Below are 23905 nucleotides of genomic sequence, written 5' to 3'. Positions count from 1 at the left end.
GCTAATGCCCAATTTCTAGAGCACGTAGCATGGGATAAGTTAGAGCAGGATAGCAATAATGAGGTGATTATTGAATCATACAGAAATCCCATTAAGTATCCCTGTAACTTTAAAAATAATGTAAAGGAAGAAGTACAGGAAGAAGTACAGCCCCTAGAGGAAGAAATAGCTGAAGATGAGGAACAGGTAGTAACTCAACCAAGCCCAGTAATACCCAGAAGAACTACACGTATTTCTAGACCGCCTGAAAGATACCAGGCTAATACAGTGTGCCAGGAAAATAGAATCCCAAATACTGTAGATGAGATAAGAAGATATCCTTCTAAAGAGAAAGAAAATTGGTATGCAGCAATTAATAAGGAATTGAAATCTTTGAAGGATATGCAAGTGTATGAAAACGTGAGATTACCTAGTAATGAAAAACCCATTGGCTGCAAATGGATTTTTAAAATAAAAACAGATAAGGATGGAAACACAATCCATAAGGCAAGGTTAGTAGCCCAAGGCTTTAGACAAAGTGCAAAATGATGAAGTATTTGCACCTAGTCTGAAAGCAGCAACTTTAAGGGCAGCATTAGTGTGGGCAGCAAGCAAGAAATACATAATTAACCATTTAGATGTGGAAACTGCTTACTTGCATGCTCCACTAAGACATACTGTTTATATGAAAAGGCCTAATGGATTTAAAGGAGACAATAATAATGATTGTTGGTTATTAAAAAAGAGCCTTTATGGTCTTAAACAATCGGGCTATGAATGGAACCAGTATATTGTGAAGGAACTGAACAATATAGGGTTTAAAGCTGGTTTAGCCGATCCATGTCTGTTTAAAAGGGAGACAAATGGAAAAATATCATTATTATTATTGTTTACTGATGATATTGTGTTGATTACTGAGACTAATGATGAAGCAAATAGAATTATAGCATCATTAGGTAAGAAAATAAAAATCAAGCAATTAGGGGAGATAAAGAGATATCTAGGTTTAAATATAGTGAAAACACAGAAAGGTTATAAGATATCTCAGGAAGATAAGATATCTAAATTGCTAATAGATTATAAAATGGAACTTTGTAAGCCTGCAAAGACTCCAATGAGTCAGGATATTTGCAAAATGGATACTCAAAGTCCCAAATTTGATAAGGCAATATATCAATCTTTGATTGGTAGCTTATCATATATTAGCAATTGGTCAAGGCCAGATATAGTTTTTAGTATTAATCAGCTGGCACGGCATAACAATGATCCACTTCATTGTCACTGGATAGCATTGAAAAGAATATTAAGATATCTTAAAGGAACATTACACCATGCACTGTATTTAGAACCAGAAGGTGATCTCATATTGAGTGCTTATGCAGATGCTAGTTTTGCAGCAGAAAGAGATACTAGAAAGTCGACTTCAGGAACAGCCATAATGCTGGGTAAGACGTTAATAGGCTGGAAGTCAATAAGGCAACAGCATATAAGTTTGTCTACTATGGAGGCAGAATTCTCCTGTTTATCTTTATTGTGTACTGAGTTGATTATGTACAAACAAATGTTGAAGGATATGGGTATAACTGTAAATTACCCTATAGTTGTACATGAAGATAATCAGGCAGCAATTCAAATGGCCACTAATATTGCAGTTAAAACGAGAAGTAAACATACAGATTTGAGGTATCTTAATGTAAGACAATCTGTACAGAGTAAAGGGGGGGGGGGGGGGGGGGGGGGGGGGGGGGGGGGGGGGGGGGGGGGGGGGGGGGGGGGGGGGGGGGGTGGGGGGTTGTGGGTTGTTTGGGGGGGGGGGGGGTTGTGTGTTTGTGTTGGGTGGGGGGGGGGGGGGGTGTTGTGTGGGTGGGGTGGGGGGGGTTTGTGTTGGGGGGTGTGGGGTGTGGGGTTGGGGTTTGTGTGGGTTTGGGGGGGGGGGTGGGGTGTGGTTGGGGTGTTGTGGGGGGGGGTGTTGTGGTGGTGGGGGGGGGGTGTGGGTGGGTGGTTGTGTTTTGTTTGTGGTGGGTGTGTTGGGGGGGGGGGTGTGGTGGTTGGGGGTGGGGGGGGGGGGGGGGTTTGGGGTGGGGGGGGGGGGTGTTTGGTGGGGGGGGGTGGGTGGTGTGTCCTTGTTTTTTGGGGGGGGGGGTGTGGGTGGGGGGGGGGGGTTTGGGGTGTGGTGTTTTTGGGGGGTTGGTGGTTTTTGGGGTTTGTGGGTGGGTGGGTTTGGGTTGGGGGTGGTGGGGTGGGGGGGGGGTGGGTTTTTTTTGTTTGGGTGGGGTTGGTTGTTTGGGGGGGGGGGGGGGGGGGAATTAGATTTTGTAAACCAATTGTGAGATTGTGGCTAAAGAAAAACCACCAGGATTCAAAGTTGATCCAAGGAAAAAGGCTTTATTGGATATACATCTGCAGATGGGTTCCACTCTAGGCAGCTGGGAGGAATGAAAAACATAGCTTTTGCTCTACTCTTATACTCTAAAACTACCCCCCCCTCCCCGCTCCCCGGTATAAAATGGGTTGATTTACAATACATCTTTCAGGATACAAGTTACATTTTATTATCTTTTTGGTACCCAGCACATAACAGAACTTTCTTACCCGGTATCTGGCATTTCAAAGACATTCCAAAAGAGTGTGATAATTCCCAGCGCTTCAAAGGCATATGCCTGGTACTGCACTCCCTTACTTCAAGGACATAATCTATCTTTCAACATGAGATTTGAGTCATAAAAAGGATACTTTATTAACGCTTCTCACAATCCCCCCTGTTCTCGTTCCATCCTTGACTCAAACTCAGTTAATAATAAGCCTGCTGTCTTCCATCCTTCTTCAGGAGATTCCTCCAGGTTCTCCAATGGGTCATATTGTTGTCTTAACACCATCATTTGTTCAACAACCTGCCTTTTGGCTATCAGGGAGAGAGCGCTAGTTATCGTGCGGATGAATATAGGAAGAACACATGGTAGTATTACACACCCCGCTGCAATGATACCAATGAGTGCTACTATGGCTTGTAACCCTGGGAGTTTAGGAAACCAGGATCCAAACAGGTTCCCCATATTGAATCCTTCCCAAGTCTGGACCGGTACATGGGCTACTTTTACCATTCGGTCTGCTATCTCCTGGATCACCTTTCCACTCTCATCAATTTCGATGCAGCAGTTTGTTAGATTAAATTTCCCACATACTCCTCCCTCCTTAGCAAGCAAATAATCCAGAGCCAAGCAATTTTGCATTATATATGTTCTTGAGCGTGCACTTTCTTTAGCTAAATGTGTCATAGCGTACCTATGTGTGGGACCTTTCGGGTCATAACATTTGACACTCCCTCCATCCTTACAAATGGAGTAAGATGTCCCATTGTAGATACAAGTCCCGGAGTCTCTTTTCCTGCAACTCAGTTGAGTATGGAAAATTAGAGTCTTTTTCTCTTGTGTCCCTGTTTTTGTTGTTTTTATGCATTGATCACATTGTCCCTCAGTCTTAGCTTTTGTCTTTATCTCAGTCTCTCCTCCTATCCTGCTCATGAGTAGGTAAATAGTCACTAGGCAAATCAGCTGCATGTTACCGCTTCAGAGTTAACTTCAACAGCTGACCGTCCACTGGAATGGCCTTCCAAGGTTTCTCAGGTTCCGGTGCCTTCTTGACTCTGCTGTAATGCGTCCAGCCTCCTTCTCGAGTGCGAACTGCAGATTCAGTTGTCAACAGCACCTGGTACGGGCCTTCCCAGCTGGGCTGCAGCTTCTCGCTCTTCCAAGTTTTTATCAGGATCCAGTCTCCAACTTCATGGGGATGTTGGCTGCCAGCAAGAGGTGGTCGTTGCTCCAACAATCCCTGTTTATGAAGAGAAAGCAAAGACCTGGACAGTGTCTGCAAATATTTTCTCAAGAACAAATCTTTGAATTCAGGAATTGGATTCCCTATTTTTGCCAAGTAGGGTCACCCCATTAACATCTCGAATGGAGAGACCCCAGTGTCTTTCCTTGGACATGTTCTGATTCTGAGTAGTGCCAAGGATAAGTTCTTTGTCCATGGTAGCCCATTCTCCAATTTTAATTTGGTCAAATGTTTCTTCAATTCCGCATTCCCCCTCTTCCACTTTAGAACTGGATTCTGGGTGCCACGGGGTGTGTAAATCCCATTTCACCCCTTCAGCTCCCATCACAGACTGCAACATTGTTTTGTGTAAAATGTGTCCCCCTGTCAGAATCAATAGCTTCCATCATCCCATAACGAGGAATGATTTGTTCTAACAGGATCCTGGTTACTGTGGGTGCTGTGGCTCTCCTAGTCAGATAGGCCTCCACCCACCCTGTCAGATGATCTTTAATCACAAGTAAATATTCCACCCCCCTTTCTCTGGTAATTCAGTGAAATCAGTCTGTGCTCTCTGGAAAGGCCAGCCCACTAGGGGTCGCCCTCCCATTTCTTTCTTCCTTGCTGCTTTCTTGTTTACTTTCAAACATATCAAGCATTTCCAACAGATGCTCTGGGCTAGTGTCCACATCTTTGGACTCCAAAAATGTGGCTTCACCAGTGCCTCTGTCCCCCAATGTCCTCCCTCATGTACCTTTTCCAGAATTCCTCTCTTAACATTCACGGGAACCACATTCACCCCTTCCAAAGTCATCCATCCTTTCTCGGTTTGCACACACCCTTCTTTTTCCAATTCATCCTTCTCTTTTCCCTCTGGTTTCCAATCCTCATCCTCTTCCATTTCTAGCAAGGGAATTGATGCCATTACCAGCTCTATTTCCCCTGCAGCTTCCTTTGCCCACTTGTTTGCCCACCTGTTCCCAACTACCTCTGGGGTGTTCCCTTTCTGATGAGCATTCACATGCACTATTGCCACTTGATCTGGCAGTTGCAGGGCCTCCAAGGCCTGTTCCACAAGCTGTAATTGTTCAACTTGTTTCCCATCAGCCTTGATAAAGCCCCTCTCCTGCCAGATCTTACCAAAGGTATGGACCACACCCCAGGCGTATTTGGAATCAGTCCAGATTGTCACATCAATTCCTTCAGCCAACTCTAAGGCCCTTTTCAGAACAAACAACTCACACTTCTGCGCAGACCATGAAGAAGGAAGGGAGCCCTTTTCTATGACCTCCCCTTCTCCAGTCACGACTGCAAATCCTGACTTCCTCCTTCCTTCCTCAACCCTGCTCAATCCATCCACAAACCACCTTTCCCCATCTTTCAAAGGAGTCTCTTCCAGATCCTCCCTCACCTTTGTCATCAAATCTACCTGCAACAAACAATCATGATCCTCAGCCTCCCAATCCTGTCTTCTCCCTTCTAGGAATTCTGCTGGATTCAAATTCCTGTCTGTCCCAAACACTACATCAGGGCTGGGTCTCAAAATGGTCTCATATTTGAGAATCCGCCCCTCTGTCATCCAAGTTGTTGCCAACTGACTTAGCACAGAAGTGACCTGATGAGGAGAATGCACCACAAGGGCTCCCCCAAAGGTTAACTTCTTGCTCTCTATCACCAACATAGCTGTAGCAGCCACAGCCTGCACACACACCGGCCATCCTCTCACCACCGGCTCCAGAGTTTTGCTCAGAAAGGCGATGGGCTGGTATTGCCCCCCCCTCTTCTGCGCCAACACTCCTAGTGCCGTTCCCTGGGTTGCTGACACATACAGATGAAATGGGAGCTTCAAATTGGGCAAAGCCAAAACCGGTGCGGATGACAGTGCCTTCTTTAAACCTTCCCATTTTTCATCATCTCCCTCTAACCATTCTATACTTTCTCCTTTTCCTACCAGCTTCCTGTGCAGGAATTGAGCTAACACAGTGTACTGGTCCACCCAGACTCTGCAATACCCCAACAATCCAAGGGCTTTTCTGACTTCTGTCTTATTTCTGGGGGGAGCCAGGCTCATGATCCCTTCCACCCTCTCAGGATCCAAGGACCTCAGCCCCTGCTGAATATAATGCCCCAAATATTTCACCTTCCTTTCTACAAACTGGATCTTTTCCCTTGAAACTGTCAATCCTTGCTCTTTCAGCCAATTTAGCAAAGCCACAGATGCTGCTCTAAGCTCTTTCTCTTTCTCTCCGTCAACAAGTCATCCACATACTGAATCAACATGATCCCTTTCCCTTTTTCAAAAGACACTGACTTTTCTTCCAAAGCCTGTCCAAACAACAAAGGGCTCTCAGTATAGCCCTGGGGAAGTACTGTCCACCTTAATTGCTGTTTTCTCCCAGTCTCAGGATCATTCCATTCAAATGCAAACAGGTCTCTACTTCCCTCCTCAAGGGGGCATGCCCAGAAGGCATCCTTCAGATCTATCACAGTAAACCATTTGTCTTTGGGAGGAATTCGTCCCAAGATAGTATAGGGATCAGGAGATCCTCCTCAAATCATTAACTAATCTATACTTCCCATCCTTCTTCAATACCACCAATATTGGGGAATTGAAAGGTGACATAGTAGGCTCCAACATGCCCTGTTTCAACAATCTGTCTATCACTGGTTTCAGCCCTTCTCTTCCCTTCCTGCTCATTGAATATTGTGGGGTCCAAAGCTTTGTCACCCCAGGCTGCACTTGAATCTTAATCGGCTGAATGTTCATTCGCCCTGCCTTCTCTCCTCCTGCCCAGACCTCATCCGAAATTGCCCTTTCATCCTCCACAGTCATCTTACACATCCTTATTCCCTTCCCGGTATCCCACAGCTGGATACCGAACACAGGCAACAAATCTCTCCCCAGCAAATTCACTCCAGAATCAGAAATATACAACACTTCAGCTTCAGTCACCACTTCATTCATTTCCAGCCTAATTTGTTCAAACACACTCACATCCTGTGATTTTCCACTCACCCCAACTACTTTTTATCACTTTCCTTGATCTATGTGCACCCTCTACCGGGTCACACACAGAAGTCCGGCTTGTGCCAGTGTCTATCAGGAACAGCCGCTCCTGACGGTTAGGACCCACTAAAATGTTTACCAATGGCTCCCCGCAGGTCCTCTTAAAGGAGCCGGAACAGCCCTAATCATCATACAATGCATAACTCCGCTCTTCTCGGTTGGTAGGACACTCGCGCACAAAGTGACCTTCCTTCCCACACCTGAAGCAACTCCTATCCATTCCAGGCTGTCTCATTCCCATGCCTCTTCCTCTGGAACCTCTTCCTCTACCTCGAAAACCTCCCTGATTGTACCCCCCCCCCCAAATTCTCTCTTCTTTCTCCAGTTGGACCCTTCCCAAAATTCCCACTTTTCTTTACTTCGCTCTTTGTTGCAGCCTGTACAGCTGCAACCATCATCTGGGACTTCTGTCTGGTTTTTACAGTGTCTCTGTTCACAAAAACTTGTTGGGCTGCTTTCAGGAGATCAACCATTCCCACAGCTCCCCAATTATCCATTTTCTGAATTTTCTTTTGGATATCTGGCCAGGCTCCAGTCACAAACTGCATTTTCAGCATGGCTTCAAAAGCAGGTGTGTTAGGGTCTACTCCTGAGTATTTAACTAAACTTTCCCGGAGTCTGGTACAATAATCTACAGGGGATTCATCTTTGCCTTGGTTTACTTCAAAGGCTTTAGTTAAATTTTTCCCTTGTGGGACTGCCAATTTTATCCCCTCCATAATCATTGCTCTCATATCCCTCTTACTTGCTCTGCCACCCGCAGTGTTTGGATCCCAATCTGGAACTGCTATGGGGAATTTTTGATCTCCTGCCACCACCCCTTGTTGCCCATTCACTCTTTCATTCCACGCTCTCCAGGCTGAGGTCCGGATGAGATTCCGCTCCTCAGGAGTAAATAGATGTCCCAAAATGTACATCGGTTCCTGATAAGTGTAATCATTCGGACCCAACCATGGCTCTAACTGTTTGGCCACCTCATGAGCATTTTCATGAAGTTTTGGAAGAGTCTTCTTCAATTCTCGCAACTCGGCTGGTTTTATGGGGACAGCCACAAAAACTGTCACCAGATTGCCTGCAGCATTGATCCCATTAGGGACTTCCGTAAGAGGAAATGCATCCACTTCAGGTTTTTGGCTGAAGGGAAAATTTTGAACATCTCTTCTCAACTGTTCCACTTCTTTTCTCAGACGCGGATAAGGCAGCTGAGGAGGGGGTTGTGCCACCGGCAATGGCGGGGCCGCTGGAACATTGGCTGGTACATTATTCAAGTTAGGATTTGAGGGCGGCGGACTCTGAAGCCAATCATCTGTCTCTCTTTCATTGCCCTTCTGTTGAGACATGTATTGACCCTCAATTAGAGGGACGGGACCTTCAAATTTCACATGAAACCATAGATCTATGTATGCAATTTGGGTGGTCATTTTGTGTTGGAGAATATAGTCTCGCAATTTGGTCATCCAATAGGTGCTGGTTTCCCCCTCAGGACTCCAGTGACATGGAAATTTAGGATCAATCAGAGGATATTTTGGCCATCTATCTCGACAAAGATAAATCATGTTTCTCTTTTTGAGATGTCTGGTGAATTCCTTTAGATTCAGGGAGAACCACTGCTTAAGTAGTTGTCCCAGGGGCGAATCTACGGGAATTGATTTTCTGCCATTGTCAAATTTTCCCAGTCCCAGACAGGCTTCTTCCTGGTTTCCAAGACCCTTGCTTTGTCCCTTTCCCATCTCTATTCTTTTAGGCTCCCAGAGCCTTGACTCACCAGTCCCAGTCCTCCAGCAAGCGCTGGATTCTCCCAGAGAGTTTAAGGACTTCTTTCTTCTAGACTCCTAGTCCCAATCCTCCAGCAAGCACTGGATTCCCCCAGGGAGTTTAAGGATCTCTCTCTTTTGGCTACAAATAAAAGGAACAAAGTTTACCTGATCTGATCACTCCTGGACTCTCCGCAGTCAAAGGATGTGTGGGCGTCCCCAACTCAGATTGATTTCACAAACTCTCAGCCAGCATTTCGTCTCAGTTCTTTTTCCAAGGAACGTCTGGATTCAAAGTCACCTCGGGAGTCTGACCGAATTCGGGGAGAGGTGCCTCTCAATGGGAGGTTGTGGCCACTCTCTTACCTGGTCCCCGCTTTCCAGTCGACCACCGTCGAGGATCCCGGACGAGCCCCCAAATTGTGAGATTGTGGCTAAAGAAAAACCACCAGGATTCAAAGTTGATCCAAGGAAAAAGGCTTTATTGGATATACATCTGCAGATGGGTTCCACCCTAGGCAGCTGGGAGGAATGAAAAACATAGCTTTTGCTCTACTCTTATACTCTAAAACTACCCCCTCCTCCCCGGTATACAAATGGCTTGATTTACAATACATCTTTCAGGATACAAGTTACATTTTATTATCTTTTTGGTACCCAGCACATAACAGACACTTTCTTACCCGGTATCTGGCATTTCAAAGACATTCCAAAGGAGTGTGATAATTCCCAGCAGTTCAAAGGCATATGCCTGGTACTGCACTCCCTTACTTCAAGGACATAATCTATCTTTCAACATGAGATTTGAGTCATAAAAAGGATACTTTATTAACACTTCTCACACAATTAACTAAAAGGTGAGCAGAATTGGAGATGACCTTAACTTTCTCATACTTTCAATCATCTAGCCTAGCAGAGGATGGCAAGAGTTGTACACTGAACAGAAATGTCCAGACTCCCTACTTATTATTTTAAGGAATTTTAACAGACCTAATCATACTCACGAGTTGCTCTGTTACAATCAGCAAGTCAGTTGTCTCACCAGATGCAAGAACATACTGGTGCACTGCTACTCCACATTAAAAGGTGCTTACTACTCTCTGCTGAAAGCATGTATAGTCTCTCAGATCAGGGGTCGCCAACTTTTTGGACCTCAAGGACCCCCAAACTCATAATTTTAAATCCCAGGGACCACTAACCAGTTCTGTGGGCGTGGCCTAATTTATTAGTCTGGCTTGGGGGTCATGTGACTGGTTGGGCATGGCTTGTATGTAAATATTATAAATATTTATATAAATATTGAGTTTTTTTATAAAGAAAGAGCAACTTTTACCCAAAATCAGGCAAAGCAGATTGAGTTGCTCACAGAATCATTCAGTGATCTATCTGCCATCAGCTACCTGAGTCTGTCACATAAAATTTGCTTGCCGGGAGTCTGCACTGAATAATAGAACCTTTAGTCCTAAGGGAGGTTTGGCTGGGCTTAAAAGCAGAGCCGAAGATCTAAAGACTAGCTAGAAAGCAAGAAATCCCACCATTTCCTGTTCCTAGCTAATCTAAATCTCTCAGCACAGCAGAACAGCTGATGGTCGGGGGTGGGGGGAATGGAAATATAGCAATTTAGCAAGCAAGTTTGCCAGGTAAGGAGTGAATGGGCAGGGAGGGTTCCCCTTGGGCCATATGGGAGGTGCAGCCTTGTGTTTCTATGCAGCCTGGATTAATTGCTTTGGAGGGTGCTCTGAGGGTGACATTTCTCTACAGACCACCAGTGGGCCCTGGTCCACCGTTTGGTGACCACTGGTTTAGATTATAGGTGTTGCTAAATTTTATAGGTGTGGTGATATGGGCTAAGACATTCAAATTAAGCAAATTCTATATTAACATTATCTGAGATCTAAGCTGTTACAGAACGGTCCAATATATACTGATGAGTACAAGTTGCCTTCTATATCACTAGTCAGGATGAAGAAAAGTTGCAATACATGAAAACCTATCTTCCATTTTGCTTCTCTTTGTTTAACCTTACAGATAGCAAAGCAGAGAATGCTACAAAAAATTGGCAGGAATGGCAAATTTATTTACATCCTATTGGCTCTTTCAGTGACAATATTTATAATGATTATTATTGCAGTACCCTTTATAATTAAGGTAAGCTAAAATACTTTACTAAAGAACCTTATATTTATTAACCCACTGTATCTCAAAGCCCAGTAATGAAAAAGTAAACTTTTCCAACTCTTAATATATTGCTTTGGTGAAGAGCTAACATTTCCTTAGTATTTAAGGGAGACCACATTAGTGCAGTGGGATTTAATATAATATATTCAACCTTAAAGAGCCAGAGCAGATGCGACAATGATATAGCAAAATCACAAGAAAGGATGGGACTGTTTTTGTAAAAGTATTGGTGAGGGGGTCTAATAGAGATAATTAAACGGGTGTATAGATTTGGAGTCATTCTACTCCCAAGTCCAATAGGGAACATCTGGCTCATAGGCTTGATTTGGTCCGTAAGACCATCTGACGAGGCTTATCAAACCATGTTGGAGACCACAGATCTTTTTACACACAGAAGTTGGAGAAAAGGAAGAGTTTCTTATTGAGAAACAGAGAAAAAGCCATTGTTCTCTAGACAGTCATTGATTCTTTTTCCTCACTATGTAAAATCTTTACATTTATGCCTCACAATTATGCCTCTCTTTTTGGATTAAACAGATCTATTCTCATCAAACTGCCAAAGGAATGGAAGGGACCCCTCTGGAAAAACGGTAACTCTGCCTGGAGATGCTTAATTATTTGCAACACTCTGCTCTGAAAATCCTCTTTATGAGGACCAATCTCAAGATTGTTGGGAAATGCACCTGCGAGTTTCAGTTTTAAAAAGCAAGTTTAAAAAGCACAGGATGCTGCAAGTAAAAGTTGAAAACACCGAAAACATTGCTGAATAATCTGCTTTTTGCTGGATGAATTTGTATGTAGAGCATTGAGTTCCTGTTACATTCCCCAGCTGGTGGTGTTTCCCTCTCATCTTGGCAACTTTAAGCTATTTTCAGTGCTGAACAAAGACTACATTTCAGATTGCCAGGTGGGCGTGTATGCTAACCAAGCCAAAAATAAGTAAAGGCCCAAAGAAATACAGGATTGCCTGCAATATGCAGTCTTAATCTTTGGAGACAATTGCAGGTGTGTGTTTCAGCATAAGAGGCAATTAAGCCTTCTACTGCCTGCACAATACTTGTACCTGCACAGAAGAGTCTGGTGACTGAAAAGATCTTTTAAGTCCATTTTGAGAAATGAAAATAAATACATCTTTCATTTAAATGGTAAGAGCTTATGTACTCCAAAGAAATTTATGCCATATTTTGTTTGCACATTGCCAAAGGGTTTTATCCAGGCTAACATCTCACTATTTTTCTTTTTAATTGTTTGTTTAAGGACACTTCTGGATAGGATGGAGAGAGGTACACTTGAAAATGCAAAATGCAGAAGCAACCACTGGTAACCTGCTACTTAGTTCTCTTATTGGATCTGAAAAGCATGGCTCCACATTTCCAAAAGTATTACAGATGTGGCTTAGGAAAGCCTGAATTACTGAGTCTTAATAATAATAATAATACAAATTAAATATGCCAGGATGCTGAGTTTTTAAAAATTTTGCAAGCTCCCTGGAATCTCTCAGAATCACTTGGGAGCATATTAAACTCAATGAGGCTTACTTCTGAGTACATAGAATTAGGACTGGGTTGCAAGTGTTTAACATAGGTGGCCAAAGGTGACTCTCAAAGAAAAAATAAGAAAGACTCTCAAACAAATAAGAAAACTCCTGAGTTGGAGATTCAAAAAGAAGCTCCTACAGAAATTTCAGAAGCTCTGAATGTTAAGAGGTGGCTGAAGCTGACTCTCAAAGAAAAAATAACAGGAAAGAAAGAGAAAACTCATAAGTTAGAGTTTCAAAAGGAAGGGTCGACAGAAATTTCAGAAGCACTGAAGAATAATCGACACAAAGTGAAAAGTCATGAGTTGGAGAGTCAAAAGAAAGTAGCTACAGATATTTCAGAAGCTCTGAAGATTGAGAGGTGGACAAAGATGACCCTCAAAGAAAACATACAAAGAAACCGATTGAAAACTCATGAATTGGAAATTCAAAAGGAAGGGTCTACAGAAACTTCAGAAGCTCTCAAGGTTGAGAGGTGGACAAAGGTGACCCTCAAAGAAGAAATACAAGGAAACAGGTTGAAAACCTATGAGTTGGAGATTCAAAAAGAAGCGCCAACAGAAAGGTTAAAATGGTACCAAAGAAAAATACAGGAAGATCTTGAGGTTGGGAGAAATGAAAGGGAAAAAACAGGGAAGCCTTTAGCACTATTAGATGCTCAGCGGGTTTCTTCCCTTAAGAGGCTTGCTCAAGCATCCGTTCACTCCCGACAGAAGCGCTCCATTTTACATCTTCCAACTGCCTCCTTTGACATCTTCTGTTGTAGTGCATAATGGTGGTGAGGAACAGCCTGGTAAACTGGTCTTTCTTCTTAAATCTGGCAAGAAATCAGCAAGCCCCAACCACAAAAACACATTATCAGTGAGGAAGCGGAGGAGAAAAATAGTCATGGTGCTCTGTATTAGCATTCTTGTAGACTCGCATTCCGATTGGTTCACCCGGACCGCAACGTGATTGGCTTACTGAACTCCTGTGATTGGAGCGCTAAGAATCTACCGCGATTGGCCGAGCCGATTGTGGGAGATTCAAAGCGCTGCCATTGGCCGCCGAGCCGCTGGCCGGCTGTATAAAGCCAAGCGGCTCGCAAGCCTTTTTGTGTTCCTTTTCTAAACTCACAATAGAGAGCTGAATGTTCACTTCCGAGTCTCGCCTCTCAATGCGAACTGATCTACCGATCTAACACTGGCGACGAAGGTGGGATCGTGAGGCGAGGAACCGAACCAGCACGTGGCAAACAGCGCGCAACGACCCACAAGATGGCCAGCAGCACCCCGCCACCCGCTCCATTCGACCCAGCCACCGAGACTGGGAATCGTACACCGATCGCTTCCAGATATTCCTGGAATGCAGCAACCTCAAGGATGCCAATGGTCAGAGGAAACGAGCCGTGTTCCTAACACACCGTGGCCCCGCGGTATTTAAGATGGCCAAGGTGCTGGCAAAGCCCGCCGACGTAAAAGAAATGGACTGGGCTGACCTTGAGCCCATCTTGCGCCGCCATTATGCTCCTGCCGTGCCCATACTCATCCGTAGGCACGACTTCTACCGGCGGGATCAGCGCGAGAGTGAAACCATAGGCGATTTCATGGCCCAGCTAAGGAACCTAGGGGGTCTATGCGGGTTTGCCGACCTGGACGAGGCGCTACGTGACCGAGTCATCCTCGGACTCAAAGACCCCATATTGCAGAGCCGGCTGATGGCCAAGGGTGACATCTCCCTCGCCGATGCCCTCGCCGAGGCAACTGCAGCCAAACCACCCGCCAATCAGCAGCCGGGATGCGGCAGGCAAACACAACTGAATGACCGCCAAGCAACGAAGCGAGCCCGGCACCAGCAAGGCCCGGAGAAGCCAGCCACCGAGAAACAACCACACATCACGGCGACATCGACCCCCAATCCGACACCAATGACGAAGAAGAGGAGATCCACCGGCTACAGGCTGAGTGCGACCGACAGGATTCCATTGCGCCAGCTGTGGCGGCGACCACCCCCGCTCCGAATGCCGTTTCCCCGACGCCATCTGCCGGCATTGCGAGAAGCGGGGGCACATCGCCAAGGTGTGCCGGAACAAGAAAAACTACAGCCCACAACGACGAGGCAGCAGCCCCCGACGACGAGACAGCACCCCTCCCAGAAACCGAGACCGCCAAACCGAGAGCCGATGGAGCCGCGACGGCCGCAGCAGACGACTCAGCAAAGCACAGCGGTGCAAAGAAACCCACCAGACGGTCGTCATCGGCCACTCATCGACCATGGACACCCAAAAGGTACACGTGGAGGTGAGCATCGAGGACCAGCCCTGTGAGATGGAAGTGGACTCCGGGTCCTACCTCTCCATGGTCTCTTGGCGCACAATCAAGCGCCTAGTGCCAACCATCCACCGCCACGAGCTAGACGACCAAAAACTAATCCTGAAGGACTACCAGGGAAATCGCATCCCTGTAGCCGGCATCGGACATTTTAAAGACACCTTCAAAAACCACACCGAGGTATTGCCACTTACACTCATAGACAAAGACCGCCCCATCTTGCTCGGCCTGCAATGGTTCTCCCCGCTGGGAATAGAAGTGACGGGCATCCACCACACAGATGAGGCTGACTGGGAAGCGACGCTCGTGAGGGACTTCCAGGAGGTCTTTGATGACTCCCTAGGCAAGTACCGAGGGGCCCCTATCTCCTTCAACCTTAACCCTAACGTCGCCCCGATCCGCCTCAAACCACGGCGAGTGCCATTCGCGCTCAAACCGAAAATCAACGAGCAACTAGACAAGCTTGTCACGCAAGGGGTTTTAGAACCAATTGACCATGCCCACTGGGAAATGCCCATAGTCACCCCCATCAAACCCAAAGGCTCCATAAGAATCTGCGGTGATTATAAGGCCACCCTCAACCACGCGCTACAGCAAAGCGCCTACCCCGTCCCAGTAGTACAGTACCTTCTGCACTCACTGGGGGGAGGCTGGGTCTTCGTAAAACTCGACCTGGCGCAAGCCTACCAGCAACTGCCGGTCGATGCCGAGACAGCCGAAGCGCAAACGACTGTCACACACCGGGGGACTTTCTGATGCAACCGACTCCAATTCAGAGTCAGCGTCGCCCCAGGAGTCTTCCAAAGCCTCATGGAAAGACTCCTCCAGGGAATAAAAGGAGTGGTCCCCTACTTTGATGACGTGCTGGTCGCAGCTGCCAACAAGGAACAATTGGAAACCCGTTTAAGGGCGGTGCTTAAAAAATTCAAAGACGCCGGCCTGAAAGTAAAAAAAAAAAACAAATACCAACTCTACACCAAGAGGGTCAAATTCCTGGGGTACCTCCTAGACCGGCATGGAATCCACCCAACCAGAAAGAAACTCAGAGCCATCAAGGAAGCCCCCACACCAACAAACAAGGCAGAACTACAGGCGTTCTTGGGACTGCTTAACTTTTACAATGTTTTCCTACTCCAGAAGGCGACTGTAGCGGAACCCCTGCACCGGGTACTTGATAAAGCAGCCACCTGGACCTGGGGGAAGCGGGAGGAGACTGCATTCCAACAGACAAAAAACCTGCTAACATCAGACGCGGTCCTGATCCAGCATAGCGAGACCCTGCCGCTAACGGTGACATGCGACACATCGCCCTTTGGCATCGGAGCAGTCCTCAGCCACACCCTACCCAACGGGAAGGAAGCACCCATCGCCTTCTTCTCAAGAACGCTGGCCAGACCGGAGAGAAATTACAGCCAGCTGGACAAAGAAGCCCTCGCCATCGTCTCCAGAGTGAAAAGGCTCCACGAGTACCTTTATGGTAGGACCTTTTCAATCATTACGGACCACAAACCCTTACTCGGAATACTCGCAGGGAACAAGGCCACCCCAAACATCCTGTCACCCCAGATGACAAGGTGGTCCGAGTTCCTTGCCGCTTACTCGTATGAACTGTCACACCGGCCTGGCAAGAATATCCCGCACGCAGACACACTAAGTCGGTCACCCCTACCAGACTTAGACGACGACCTAGCACCCACAACAACGATCCTGCAAATAGAGACTCTACCCAGCCCGCTCTTAACCGTGCCAGACATTGCCCAAGAAACAAATAAAGACAAACGGCTGGCGCGGGTATTGAGCTGGGTAGAGCGGGGGTGTCCGGAAAATGAGGGCAGCAAACAGTTCAAAGCCTTCAGGAACCGGCAAACCGAGCTGTTCACACAAAAAGGGTGCATACTCTGGGGAGACCGGGTAGTTATACCAGAGACACTATAGAAAAGAGTCCTGGCAATGCTACACGAGGGGCACCCGGGCGTTGTCAAGATGAAAGCCCTGGCCAGAATTTACGCTTGGTGGCCAGGGATGGACAAGCAAATCTAGACATGGGTCGCCGGGTGCAACAGGTGCCAAGAGACGAGATCCACACTCCCCCACCGCTCCAGTCCTGGAATGGGAAACCCCCAGAGGACCGTGGTCGCGAATACACATAGACTTCGCCGGGCCGATCAAGGGGCATACAATCCTAGTGGACGCCTACTCCAACTGTCTGGAGGTAAGCACCATGAGGACAACAACAACAGAAGCGGTCATCGATAAGCTTAACAGACTCTTTGCGACGCATGGGTTGCCAGATGTCTTAGTGTCGGATAACGGCCCGCAGTTCACGGCACTGACATTTGAAAGATACCTGGCCGAATGGGGCATCAGACACGCCCTAACCTCGATGGCTCACTCGGCGGCGAATGGACGGGCGGAACGGATGGTGCAATACACAAAGAAAACCATCCAGAAAATTGAAACCGGCGACATTCAAGAAAAAATAAACAGAATGCTTCTCATACAGCACATCACGCCCAGCACGACCACAAACAAAAGCCCAGCAGAGCTACTGATGGGCAGGAAATTGAGGTCACCGCTGGACTGGCTACACCCCACCTACAACCCGGAGAAATCCCTGGATTCCTCCAGCCGGCACTGGGCATTCAACATCGGGAACACAGTCTACGCAAAGAACTTCACTGGAGACCCACTCTGGGTACCTGCGCAAATAACACAGGTAACTGGCCCCCGGTCATACAAACTCCAACAACAGATGGAAGAAGCTGGAAGCGGCACATTGACCAGCTACGGTCCAGGGCAGAAACACCAGCAGTACACCCCCAAACGCAAGCCGAACACCCCCCACCAAAAGATAGCAACGTCCAAATAAACCAACCATACTCACCAGCAGACCTCGAGCTGTCGCAGACGGGAGCTTCACCTGGAAGGTACAGCCAAGCCAGCTCAACCAGCCCAGAAAGACCAGGCGGGAGCAGCAGGAACCGCAGCTCGACCGACCCAGGTAGTCAGGGCGGCTCACCTTCCAGGCGGTTCCATCGAAAGGGTTGAGAGCGACGCGGAGCCCATCTGAACCGGCCAACGATCACACACAGACTGAGCCGCGCAGGTCAACTAGGCAGGTACGGAGCCCCACCTACCTGCGCGACTACATCACCATGCTGCGTCGGACGAAACCATGAGGGGAAGGGTGTTCTGTATTAGCATTCTTGTAGACTCGCATTCCGATTGGTCCACCCGGACTGCAACATGATTGGCTTACTGAACTCCTGTGATTGGAGCGCTAAGAATCTACCGCGATTGGCTGAGCCGATCACGGGAGATTCAAAGCGCTGTGATTGGCCGCCGAACCGCCAACAGGCTATATAAAGCCAAGCGGCTCGCAAGCCTTTTCTGTTCCTTTTCTAAATTCACAATAAAGAGCTGAATGTTCACTTCCGAGTCTCGCCTCTCAATGCAAACCGATCTACCGATCTAACACATAATAAACAAATTGAGGATGAACTTTTGGAGAAGGAACTTGAGAAGGAACAGGAATCAAAAGAAAACCTTTTCAGACACTTAATAATTGGAGGAAGCAACTCCAGAATACCTACTGAGGAGTCTGAAACATTGAATGAACTGTTGCCTGATAAAACATTGTCCGATGAAGCAGATTGGGAGGATCAGGAAGAAACCACCTTTGCTCCCCTGATTACTGACATTTTGTCAAGCACTGATAACTATTTTCTTCAGGGAGAGGCCTGTGAAGCTAAGGTGCAAAAACAGTTGGTGTTATGTCTTTGGGACCGGTTGGAGTCCCCAAGCAGGTCCGCTGTTTGAGCGGGAGCACCAGCCGCTCCCAATGGCTGACACCACTTGACAGCCGGCTATAAATGGCGGCTGTCAAGCAGTGTCAGCCCCGTTGCCACCAGCTAACCTGCCAAGTTAGAAGGCAGACGCGGCAACCCTTTATTCTTGCAATAAAGCCTTTAACGTTCACTCTGGCTCAGCCTCGTTTCCCCCGCCACTCTACAACACTGGCGACGAGGGCGGGATGCGATCGGAGGCTGCCAGACGTGCGATTCAGAAGAGCTGTAGCCACTAAGAGCGAAGCCACGGGCGCTGAAGCCGCAGCCGCCGGCGCTCACAAAGAGCGCGAAACTCAAAAAGCCCCTCAGCCGGGGAGACAGACACCGCCTGATAGGCGCAGCCGCAAACGCTCTTCTAAGAGCGCGAATTTTTGAATCACAACGACTAAGGTGACAGGCACTGCCGCCTCAAAAAAATGAATGCCAATCCGACATTTCCACCCTTCAAGCCTACCGAGGAAACGTGGGATTCATATAAAAACCGTTTCAGCTACTTCCTCGACGCTATTGGTCTAACTGATGCTGCTGAAAACACAAAAAAATCCTTCTTCCTCAGCTACTGTGGGGCTGCGGTTTTTGACACCACTACAGCACTAGTTGCCCCTCGCGCTATCAGGAGTGTACCTTGGGATGAACTCCAAGAGATCCTCTCCAACCACGACTCACCTAAACCATCCCAGATAGCCAGGAGATGTGCCTTCAGAACTAGAAGGCAGGCTGAGGGGGAGTCAATTAATGAGTATATGGCAGCTCTGAGAACAGCTGCCTTAAAGTGTGGTTTTTGAGACTACCTAGAGGACATGTTATTAGACCAGATCGTCTGTGGGGTTAGAGACCTTAGGCTTCAAAGGCGCTTGCTAGCCAAAAAGAATTTAACCCTAGCCTTAGCCGTAGAAGAAGCCCAAGCTGCTGAACTCTCTGCCCAATCAGCAGCTGAGATTCAAGGAACTCCTTTAAAACCCAGCAGCTCCACTATTCATTCAGAGGAAGTTTCCCTCGAAGAAGACCCCATAGACTCAACAGACATTAACCGCCTTAGGCAACAAAAGCCCTCACAGGAAGGAGCGGGGCAGAGAAACAGCTTCACCCCCAAGCAACCTCCCATTTGCCTAGCTTGCGGGGGTTCCCATTCTAGGGCATCCTGCAGGTTTAGGAATGCCATCTGTCTAAATTGTCAGAAGAAAGGCCACCTAGCCAGAGTCTGCCAAGCAGGGCGAAACCTCCCTCAGAGACCTCCACCACCTGCTAATTTCCAAAGGCAAGTGGAGGACTGCTATACTTGCTACCACACGAACCATACTTCCAAGACTCCTAATAAAATCAGTATTTTTGTTTCTTTAGAAGGTAAGCCTTGCAGAATGGAGGTAGACACGGGATCTGCACTTTTGATCATCTCCTGGGAAACCCTAAAGAAGATTCATCCCAGATTCTCAAAGAAGAAGCTGCAGAAATGCCACCTGACACTGCGGGACTACCAAGGCAAGAACATCCCTGTCCTCGGGAAAGGCAAGTTTTTAGTTCAGTTCCAAGGTTTTAAAGGCCATTTGCCTTTGGTGGTTGTTAATGGTGCCCTCCCCAGTCTGTTGGGACTAGATTGGTTCCCTTCTCTCGGCCTTAGTGTAACGGGGATCCATGCTGTCTCAACCTCTGACATAGACGCCCTATTCTCAGACTACTCTGATGTTTTTAGCAGCGAGCTGGGCTGCTATTCTGGCACCCCCATCTCCTTCACTGTGGACCCCCAGGCAATTCCCCTTCGCCTTAAGCCACGCAGAGTGCCCTTTGCCATCCGTCCTAAGTTAGATTTAGAATTAGATAAGTTACTGAAGCAAGGGGTGTTAGAGCCAACTGACTTTGCCAAATGGGAGACCCCCATAGTCACCCCACTCAAGAAAGATGGCAGCATAAGAATCTGCGCAGACTATAAAACCACCCTCAACCGTTATCTGCAGGTCAGCGCCTACCCTGTCCCTGTTATTCAACACCTGTTACACACCTTCGAGCCCGGCACCATCTTTGCCAAATTAGATATGTCCCAGGCATACCAACAGTTCCCTGTTGATGATCAGACAGCTGAATTACAAACCATAGTCACACATAGAGGGGCGTTCAAGTGTAAACGCCTCCAATTCGGTGTAAGTGTGGCCCTGGGTATATTCCAATCCCTCATGGAAAGGATTCTCCAAGGTCTCCCGGGGGTTGTCCCTAATTTCGATGACATTTTAGTCTCAGCAGTTGACAGACCTCAGCTCATACAAAGGGTCAGAGCAGTCCTAGAGAAGTTTAGGCAGCATGGCCTCAAACTTAAAAGGGAGAAGTGCGCCATCGCCACTAGGCAAGTGGACTTTCTGGGGTATAGGATAGATGCCTCTGGCATTCACCCAGTCGAATCCAAAGTAAAGGCTATCCATGAGGCACCCACTCCAACTAACAAGACGGAGCTCCAAGCCTTTCTAGGGCTACTAAACTTTTACGCTTCATTTCTCCCGCACAAAGCATCTATTGCTGAACCCTTACACAGACTGTTAGACAAAGAATCCCCCTGGCATTGGGGACCCAAAGAAGCCCACGCTTTCAAGTCAGTCAAATCCTTACTCACATCTGATGCAGTTTTAATCCAATATAATCAACGACTCCGCCTGGTCCTAGCTGCTGATGCATCCCCCTTTGGGATTGGGGCTGTTCTGAGCCACAGGCTTCCCAACGGTTCTGAGGCACCAATTGCCTTCTTCTCTAGGACCTTCTCTACTGCAGAAAGGAACTACAGCCAAATAGATAAGGAGGCCTTGGCTGCAGTAGCTGCAGTGAAAAAGTTTCATGAATTCTTGTTTGGGCACCATTTTGAACTTATAACTGACCATAAACCACTCCTGGGGCTTTTATCAGGGGATAAGCAAACCCCACAGGTACTATCACCTAGAATGACCAGGTGGACTTTGTTCCTGGCCGCTTACTCATTCAAGTTGGTGCATCGCCCTGGAAAAAACTTGAGTCACGCTGATGCCCTTAGTCGCTGCCCCCTGCCAGTCCCAGTCGAAGACCCAGCACCCGTTCATGCCATTTTTGAAGTTAATGAACTAAAATTGCCGGTTACAGCCGAGGACATTGCTGCGCATTCAAAAAAAGACAGAATAATTGCCCAAGTCATGGACTGGGTGGGAAGGGGGTGGCCTGAAACACAATACACTTCTGACTTTGCTCCTTTCAAAATCCGTAAGCAGGAATTGTCGAAGCTACAAGGATGTCTGTTGTGGGGAACAAGAGTAGTCATCCCAGTCACCCTTCGGGTACCCATCCTAAAGGTACTTCACGAGGGCCACCCAGGCATCGTAAGGATGAAGGCTCTGGCCCGCAGCTACGTTTGGTGGCCCGGCATGGATGCCCAAATCTCCAACTGGGTAAGCTCATGCCAACCTTGCCAAGAAACCAGGGCTGCCCCACCAGCAGCCACGCCTACCAAGTGGGAAAGTGCTAGTGGTCCTTGGTCTCGCCTGCACATCGACCTGGCTGGACCAGTACATGGAAGGACCTTCTTGGTTGTAGTAGACTCTTATTCCAAATGGATAGACTTGGCCCTACTACCTTCAACATCCACTCAAGCAATTGTTAAGGCTCTGACCCGTTTCTTCGTCACCCATGGGCTCCCTGATACGCTGGTGTCTGACAATGGCCCCCAGTTCACGTCTTGCGAGTTTAGTATGTACGTTGCCAACTTGGGCATCAGACACATCCTTACAGCCCCTTTTCACCCAGCTAGCAACGGGATGGCTGAGAGGGCAGTCAGGTCAGCAAAAGAGGCACTTGCCAGGTTTGGCCAGGAAAACTGGCACTCCAAACTGTCCCGTTACCTCCTGAGCCAACATACAACGCCATGCACCACTACAAATAAATCCCCAGCAGAGCTCTTGATGGGGAGACGCCTTAGGACCACCCTGGACAGGTTGCACCCCCACTACTGCCCTGACACCCCTATAGGATCTGACAGTTTGGTCAGGGACTTTGCCCTGCATGACCTGGTGTACGCCAGAAATTATGCAGGGGACCCTCTGTGGGTACCTGGTCAAGTGGTGTCAGTCACAGGTCCTAGATCCTACAGAGTCCTCCTGGAAGATGGATGCCTGTGGCGTAGACACGTGGACCAGCTCAGAAGGCGATGGAGAAGCACAGCTGATGCCAACCCAGCCCAATCTCCTAGCACCGAGGGCTCCCTGCCGGAACCGGTCTACCCAGACGGAAGCTCCCTGCAGGACCCGATCTACCCCATCGACCAAGAGAGTTCGCTGGAGGACCCGGTCTACCAACAAGGGACCCCGAGCCAACAACCAAGCGAACCTGTCTGCCGTCCGGACCAAGCGACTCACCAAGGTCAGCCCGAACAGGGGGGCTTACCTAATTCGCAGAGCGACCCACCCGACCGAGCCCGCTCCTCAACAACCACCGAGACGCTTCCTGAGGGCGAGGACTTGACTCCAGCCAGCAGCTTGCCTGGACTACGTCGATCCTGCCGCCAGCGCAGACAACCAACCTACCTGAAGGACTATGCATGCTCCCGGCTGGGGGTAAGGAGTGTTATGTCTTTGGGACCGGTTGGAGTCCCCAACCAGGTCCACTGTTTGAGCGGGAGCACCAGCCGCTCCCATTGGCTGACACCGTTTGACAGCCGGCTATAAAAGGCGGCTGTCGAGCAGTGTCAGCCCCGTTGCCGCCAGCTAACCTGCCAAGTTAGAAGGCAGACGCGGCAACCCTTTATTCTTGCAATAAAGCCTTTAACGTTCACTCTGGCTCAGCCTCGTTTCCTCCGCTGCTCTACAACAGTTGGCACACCTGATTCTTAATGCACCTATGAGGAACCTGATTGCCCACTTGATCCGTATCATAAAAGTGAACTGTAGAGAACTGGCTACCCAAAATTCTTGTGCTTTTCTCATCTCTAGAACGGGTCTTGGAATGAAACTCTTCAATAAGAGAAAAAACATGAAGGAAGCTTCTGATTTGTTGAAATCCTACTTGTTCTTGACTAAAAATGAAACCAATATAACTACAGCAAGTGCCAGAAAAATGAAGAAACCTTCTGACGAGGTAAATAATTCGAACAGGTGCACTATCAAAGTATTACAAGATTTGGTTACCTAGATTCTTTTTTATTCCAAGAGGTTAAGTTGATGTGAATTAAGTGCACATTCATTTCTGTAAGGACAATTACTTTTTTGAGTAAAAGCCTTGTTAGGTAGTTTATAGTAATGTGCATGTGCCAACACTACTTCTTTGCCTGATTCCCATCCCTATATACAAGGATAAGCGGCTGTGTGTATATATGTAAGGTTTTACAAACTCTGATCAGCATTTGGGGAGAGTGGAGTATAGCACAAAGGTAAAGTAACTGAAACATGAAAACAAAGAAAAACAGAATGAGGTTCATCAGA

General features: G+C 47.6%; 1 protein-coding gene and 2 long non-coding RNA genes across 3 annotated transcripts in view; 2 read left to right on the top strand and 1 right to left on the bottom strand.

Moving 5' to 3' along the window:
• The window catches only part of LOC113453650 (sodium channel protein type 4 subunit alpha-like), a 137403-nt gene that overhangs the window by 106746 nt on the left and 6752 nt on the right, over positions 1–23905 (top strand). The gene's annotated exons all lie outside the window — the stretch shown is intronic.
• On the bottom strand, positions 2345–9396 carry LOC148123635 (uncharacterized). Its single transcript, XR_015740623.1, has 3 exons — positions 9294–9396; positions 7820–9132; positions 2345–7298 (listed from the first exon to the last, which is right to left on the bottom strand). It is a non-coding gene; the product is annotated as an uncharacterized LOC148123635 (long non-coding RNA).
• Positions 10641–13180, top strand: LOC113453696 (uncharacterized). Its single transcript, XR_015740620.1, has 3 exons — positions 10641–10758; positions 11326–11378; positions 12046–13180. It is a non-coding gene; the product is annotated as an uncharacterized LOC113453696 (long non-coding RNA).

The sequence above is a fragment of the Pseudonaja textilis genome, unplaced genomic scaffold (assembly GCF_049901715.1).
Source record: "Pseudonaja textilis isolate UNSWEBS1 unplaced genomic scaffold, rPseTex1.2 PTEXSCF33, whole genome shotgun sequence".
NCBI classification, from domain to species: Eukaryota; Metazoa; Chordata; class Lepidosauria; order Squamata; family Elapidae; genus Pseudonaja; species Pseudonaja textilis.
This window is presented reverse-complemented; position numbering and strand designations above follow the sequence as displayed.